The sequence below is a fragment of the Salvelinus namaycush genome, unplaced genomic scaffold, assembly GCF_016432855.1.
Source record: "Salvelinus namaycush isolate Seneca unplaced genomic scaffold, SaNama_1.0 Scaffold2968, whole genome shotgun sequence".
In the NCBI taxonomy this organism is placed as follows: Eukaryota; Metazoa; Chordata; class Actinopteri; order Salmoniformes; family Salmonidae; genus Salvelinus; species Salvelinus namaycush.
In genome coordinates, this window is record NW_024059861.1 from 7,501 (window position 1) to 14,988 (window position 7,488).

Sequence of the window (7,488 nt, forward strand, 5' to 3'; positions counted from 1 at the left end):
GACAGAGTGCCCACTTTTTGGGTTACCAGGTGCCCCTATTGAAATCGAATGAAAACGAATTTAAATGACCTGCAGACACCCATGCCCGCTATGGGAGCACCATAGCTACGGGCACAAGTCAGTAGGCCACCGGCCTAAGGGATTTATGGAGCTTTTATATAAAAGGTCTGTACCGCATCCTCCACTACGTGCACACCTGTATGTTAGTTTTGGGTTACCAGGTGCTGCCTATAGAAATCGAATGAAAATGACTTTAAAGGGCCTGCCCACACCCATGCCCGCTATGGGAGCACCATACTACGGGCACAAGTCAGTAGGCACCGGCCTAAGGGATTTATGGAGCTTTTATATAAAAGGTCTGAATACTTTCTAAGTTGAACTTTTCAGGAAAAACGACAGAGTGCCCTCTTTTTGGGTTACCAGGTGCCCCTATTTAAATCGAATGAAAATGAATTTAAAGGGCCTGCCCACACCCATGCCCGCTATGGGAGCACCATACTACGGGCACAAGTCAGTAGGCACCGGCCTAAGGGATTTATGGAGCTTTTAAAAAATAAGGTCTGAATACTTTCTAAGTTGAACTTTTCAGGAAAAACGACAGAGTGCCCTCTTTTTGGGTTACCAGGTGCCCCTATTTAAATCGAATGAAAATGAATTTAAAGGGCCTGCCCACACCCATGCCCGCTATGGGAGCACCATACTACGGGCACAAGTCAGTGGCCACCGGCCTAAGGGATTTATGGAGCTTTTATATAAATGTCTGTCCGCATCCTCACTACTGACACCACCTTATGTTAGTTTGGGTTACCAGGTGCCCCTATTGAAATCGAATGAAAATGAATTTAAAGGGCCTGCCCACACCCATGCCCGCTATGGGAGCACCATACTACGGGCACAAGTCAGTAGGCACCGGCCTAAGGGATTTATGGAGCTTTTATATAAAAGGTCTGAATACTTTCTAAGTTGAACTTTTCAGGAAAAACGACAGAGTGCCCTCTTTTTGGGTTACCAGGTGCCCCTATTTAGATCGGAATGAAAATGAATTTAAAGGGCCTGCCCACACCCATGCCCGCTATGGGAGCACCATACTACGGGCACAAGTCAGTAGGCACCGGCCTAAGGGATTTATGGAGCTTTTAAAAAATAAGGTCTGAATACTTTCTAAGTTGAACTTTTCAGGAAAAACGACAGAGTGCCCTCTTTTTGGGTTACCAGGTGCCCCTATTTAAATCGAAATGAAATGAATTTAAAGGGCCTGCCCACACCCATGCCCGCTATGGGAGCACCATACTACGGGCACAAGTCAGTGGCCACCGGCCTAAGGGATTTATGGAGCTTTTATATAAAATGTCTGTCCGCATCCTCACTACTGACACCACCTTATGTTAGTTTGGGTTACCAGGTGCCCCTATTTAAATCGAATGAAAATGAATTTAAAGGGCCTGCCCACACCCATGCCCGCTATGGGAGCACCATACTACGGGCACAAGTCAGTAGGCACCGGCCTAAGGGATTTATGGAGCTTTTATATAAAAGGTCTGAATACTTTCTAAGTTGAACTTTTCAGGAAAAACGACAGAGTGCCCTCTTTTTGGGTTACCAGGTGCCCCTATTTAAATCGAATGAAAATGAATTTAAAGGGCCTGCCCACACCCATGCCCGCTATGGGAGCACCATACTACGGGCACAAGTCAGTAGGCACCGGCCTAAGGGATTTATGGAGCTTTTAAAAAATAAGGTCTGAATACTTTCTAAGTTGAACTTTTCAGGAAAAACGACAGAGTGCCCTCTTTTTGGGTTACCAGGTGCCCCTATTTAAATCGAATGAAAATGAATTTAAAGGGCCTGCCCACACCCATGCCCGCTATGGGAGCACCATACTACGGGCACAAGTCAGTGGCCACCGGCCTAAGGGATTTATGGAGCTTTTATATAAAATGTCTGTCCGCATCCTCACTACTGACACCACCTTATGTTAGTTTGGGTTACCAGGTGCCCCTATTGAAATCGAATGAAAATGAATTTAAAGGGCCTGCCCACACCCATGCCCGCTATGGGAGCACCATACTACGGGCACAAGTCAGTAGGCACCGGCCTAAGGGATTTATGGAGCTTTTATATAAAAGGTCTGAATACTTTCTAAGTTGAACTTTTCAGGAAAAACGACAGAGTGCCCTCTTTTTGGGTTACCAGGTGCCCCTATTTAAATCGAATGAAAATGAATTTAAAGGGCCTGCCCACACCCATGCCCGCTATGGGAGCACCATACTACGGGCACAAGTCAGTAGGCACCGGCCTAAGGGATTTATGGAGCTTTTAAAAAATAAGGTCTGAATACTTTCTAAGTTGAACTTTTCAGGAAAAACGACAGAGTGCCCTCTTTTGGGTTACCAGGTGCCCCTATTTAAATCGAATGAAAATGAATTTAAAGGGCCTGCCCACACCCATGCCCGCTATGGGAGCACCATACTACGGGCACAAGTCAGTGGCCACCGGCCTAAGGGATTTATGGAGCTTTTATATAAAATGTCTGTCCGCATCCTCACTACTGACACCACCTTATGTTAGTTTGGGTTACCAGGTGCCCCTATTTAAATCGAATGAAAATGAATTTAAAGGGCCTGCCCACACCCATGCCCGCTATGGGAGCACCATACTACGGGCACAAGTCAGTAGGCACCGGCCTAAGGGATTTATGGAGCTTTTATATAAAAGGTCTGAATACTTTCTAAGTTGAACTTTTCAGGAAAAACGACAGAGTGCCCTCTTTTTGGGTTACCAGGTGCCCCTATTTAAATCGAATGAAAATGAATTTAAAGGGCCTGCCCACACCCATGCCCGCTATGGGAGCACCATACTACGGGCACAAGTCAGTAGGCACCGGCCTAAGGGATTTATGGAGCTTTTAAAAAATAAGGTCTGAATACTTTCTAAGTTGAACTTTTCAGGAAAAACGACAGAGTGCCCTCTTTTTGGGTTACCAGGTGCCCCTATTTAAATCGAATGAAAATGAATTTAAAGGGCCTGCCCACACCCATGCCCGCTATGGGAGCACCATACTACGGGCACAAGTCAGTGGCCACCGGCCTAAGGGATTTATGGAGCTTTTATATAAAATGTCTGTCCGCATCCTCACTACTGACACCACCTTATGTTAGTTTGGGTTACCAGGTGCCCCTATTGAAATCGAATGAAAATGAATTTAAAGGGCCTGCCCACACCCATGCCCGCTATGGGAGCACCATACTACGGGCACAAGTCAGTAGGCACCGGCCTAAGGGATTTATGGAGCTTTTATATAAAAGGTCTGAATACTTTCTAAGTTGAACTTTTCAGGAAAAACGACAGAGTGCCCTCTTTTTGGGTTACCAGGTGCCCCTATTTAAATCGAATGAAAATGAATTTAAAGGGCCTGCCCACACCCATGCCCGCTATGGGAGCACCATACTACGGGCACAAGTCAGTAGGCACCGGCCTAAGGGATTTATGGAGCTTTTAAAAATAAGGTCTGAATACTTTCTAAGTTGAACTTTTCAGGAAAAACGACAGAGTGCCCTCTTTTTGGGTTACCAGGTGCCCCTATTTAAATCGAATGAAAATGAATTTAAAGGGCCTGCCCACACCCATGCCCGCTATGGGAGCACCATACTACGGGCACAAGTCAGTGGCCACCGGCCTAAGGGATTTATGGAGCTTTTATATAAAATGTCTGTCCGCATCCTCACTACTGACACCACCTTATGTTAGTTTGGGTTACCAGGTGCCCCTATTGAAATCGAATGAAAATGAATTTAAAGGGCCTGCCCACACCCATGCCCGCTATGGGAGCACCATACTACGGGCACAAGTCAGTAGGCACCGGCCTAAGGGATTTATGGAGCTTTTATATAAAAGGTCTGAATACTTTCTAAGTTGAACTTTTCAGGAAAAACGACAGAGTGCCCTCTTTTTGGGTTACCAGGTGCCCCTATTTAAATCGAATGAAAATGAATTTAAAGGGCCTGCCCACACCCATGCCCGCTATGGGAGCACCATACTACGGGCACAAGTCAGTAGGCACCGGCCTAAGGGATTTATGGAGCTTTTAAAAAATAAGGTCTGAATACTTTCTAAGTTGAACTTTTCAGGAAAAACGACAGAGTGCCCTCTTTTTGGGTTACCAGGTGCCCCTATTTAAATCGAATGAAAATGAATTTAAAGGGCCTGCCCACACCCATGCCCGCTATGGGAGCACCATACTACGGGCACAAGTCAGTGGCCACCGGCCTAAGGGATTTATGGAGCTTTTATATAAAATGTCTGTCCGCATCCTCACTACTGACACCACCTTATGTTAGTTTGGGTTACCAGGTGCCCCTATTTAAATCGAATGAAAATGAATTTAAAGGGCCTGCCCACACCCATGCCCGCTATGGGAGCACCATACTACGGGCACAAGTCAGTAGGCACCGGCCTAAGGGATTTATGGAGCTTTTATATAAAAGGTCTGAATACTTTCTAAGTTGAACTTTTCAGGAAAAACGACAGAGTGCCCTCTTTTTGGGTTACCAGGTGCCCCTATTTAAATCGAATGAAAATGAATTTAAAGGGCCTGCCCACACCCATGCCCGCTATGGGAGCACCATACTACGGGCACAAGTCAGTAGGCACCGGCCTAAGGGATTTATGGAGCTTTTAAAAAATAAGGTCTGAATACTTTCTAAGTTGAACTTTTCAGGAAAAACGACAGAGTGCCCTCTTTTTGGGTTACCAGGTGCCCCTATTTAAATCGAATGAAAATGAATTTAAAGGGCCTGCCCACACCCATGCCCGCTATGGGAGCACCATACTACGGGCACAAGTCAGTGGCCACCGGCCTAAGGGATTTATGGAGCTTTTATATAAAATGTCTGTCCGCATCCTCACTACTGACACCACCTTATGTTAGTTTGGGTTACCAGGTGCCCCTATTGAAATCGAATGAAAATGAATTTAAAGGGCCTGCCCACACCCATGCCCGCTATGGGAGCACCATACTACGGGCACAAGTCAGTAGGCACCGGCCTAAGGGATTTATGGAGCTTTTATATAAAAGGTCTGAATACTTTCTAAGTTGAACTTTTCAGGAAAAACGACAGAGTGCCCTCTTTTTGGGTTACCAGGTGCCCCTATTTAAATCGAATGAAAATGAATTTAAAGGGCCTGCCCACACCCATGCCCGCTATGGGAGCACCATACTACGGGCACAAGTCAGTAGGCACCGGCCTAAGGGATTTATGGAGCTTTTAAAAAATAAGGTCTGAATACTTTCTAAGTTGAACTTTTCAGGAAAAACGACAGAGTGCCCTCTTTTTGGGTTACCAGGTGCCCCTATTTAAATCGAATGAAAATGAATTTAAAGGGCCTGCCCACACCCATGCCCGCTATGGGAGCACCATACTACGGGCACAAGTCAGTGGCCACCGGCCTAAGGGATTTATGGAGCTTTTATATAAAATGTCTGTCCGCATCCTCACTACTGACACCACCTTATGTTAGTTTGGGTTACCAGGTGCCCCTATTGAAATCGAATGAAAATGAATTTAAAGGGCCTGCCCACACCCATGCCCGCTATGGGAGCACCATACTACGGGCACAAGTCAGTAGGCACCGGCCTAAGGGATTTATGGAGCTTTTATATAAAAGGTCTGAATACTTTCTAAGTTGAACTTTTCAGGAAAAACGACAGAGTGCCCTCTTTTTGGGTTACCAGGTGCCCCTATTTAAATCGAATGAAAATGAATTTAAAGGGCCTGCCCACACCCATGCCCGCTATGGGAGCACCATACTACGGGCACAAGTCAGTAGGCACCGGCCTAAGGGATTTATGGAGCTTTTAAAAAATAAGGTCTGAATACTTTCTAAGTTGAACTTTTCAGGAAAAACGACAGAGTGCCCTCTTTTTGGGTTACCAGGTGCCCCTATTTAAATCGAATGAAAATGAATTTAAAGGGCCTGCCCACACCCATGCCCGCTATGGGAGCACCATACTACGGGCACAAGTCAGTGGCCACCGGCCTAAGGGATTTATGGAGCTTTTATATAAAATGTCTGTCCGCATCCTCACTACTGACACCACCTTATGTTAGTTTGGGTTACCAGGTGCCCCTATTTAAATCGAATGAAAATGAATTTAAAGGGCCTGCCCACACCCATGCCCGCTATGGGAGCACCATACTACGGGCACAAGTCAGTAGGCACCGGCCTAAGGGATTTATGGAGCTTTTATATAAAAGGTCTGAATACTTTCTAAGTTGAACTTTTCAGGAAAAACGACAGAGTGCCCTCTTTTTGGGTTACCAGGTGCCCCTATTTAAATCGAATGAAAATGAATTTAAAGGGCCTGCCCACACCCATGCCCGCTATGGGAGCACCATACTACGGGCACAAGTCAGTAGGCACCGGCCTAAGGGATTTATGGAGCTTTTAAAAAATAAGGTCTGAATACTTTCTAAGTTGAACTTTTCAGGAAAAACGACAGAGTGCCCTCTTTTTGGGTTACCAGGTGCCCCTATTTAAATCGAATGAAAATGAATTTAAAGGGCCTGCCCACACCCATGCCCGCTATGGGAGCACCATACTACGGGCACAAGTCAGTGGCCACCGGCCTAAGGGATTTATGGAGCTTTTATATAAAATGTCTGTCCGCATCCTCACTACTGACACCACCTTATGTTAGTTTGGGTTACCAGGTGCTGCTATAGAAATCGAATGAAAATGAATTTAAAGGGCCTGCCCACACCCATGCCCGCTATGGGAGCACCATACTACGGGCACAAGTCAGTGGCCACCGGCCTAAGGGATTTATGGAGCTTTTAAAAAATAAGGTCTGTACTCATCCTCCCCTCCGTGCACCTGGTATTATTTTTGGGTTACCAGGTGCTCCTATTGAAATCGAATGAGTGCACCTGGTATTATTTTTGGGTTACTAGGTGCTCCTATTGAAATAGAATGAAAATGACACACAAAGACAAGGATTAATTGCAAAAATATTATATTTATTTTGAGTTCTTCATTGATTGATTTGTCTCTCAATTAATGTCCGAGCTTGGCTTGCGTTACGAGGCAAATTATGGTAACGGTAGTAACGTGACTGTGTTTCCAGAGAGTGACACATATGGTCAGCCACAGTTCCCCGGTCTGTAACCGACCCATGGTTAAAGTTCAGTGTTGCAATGCTTCGTCGAATTGTTCCAAATGTCACTTTACTTCCAATGCCGAACTCTGCAAAAATCTTTCCCACAAATGCACAGAGATTAAGGTATGGTTTCCCGCAGGATGTGAAAAAGAAGAGTGTTGTGTCTGGGGTAATTCCACTCAGATGAGGCCGGATCGCATGGAATTGTTTAAGCCAAGTGTATTCCTCCTGCGATAGAACTATTCTGCACTCCCCGAAGCTGGAGTTCGTTTTGTGGCTTGCAACGCACATCTGATAACCCCCACTTTCCAAGGATACTTCTGTAAAATCAC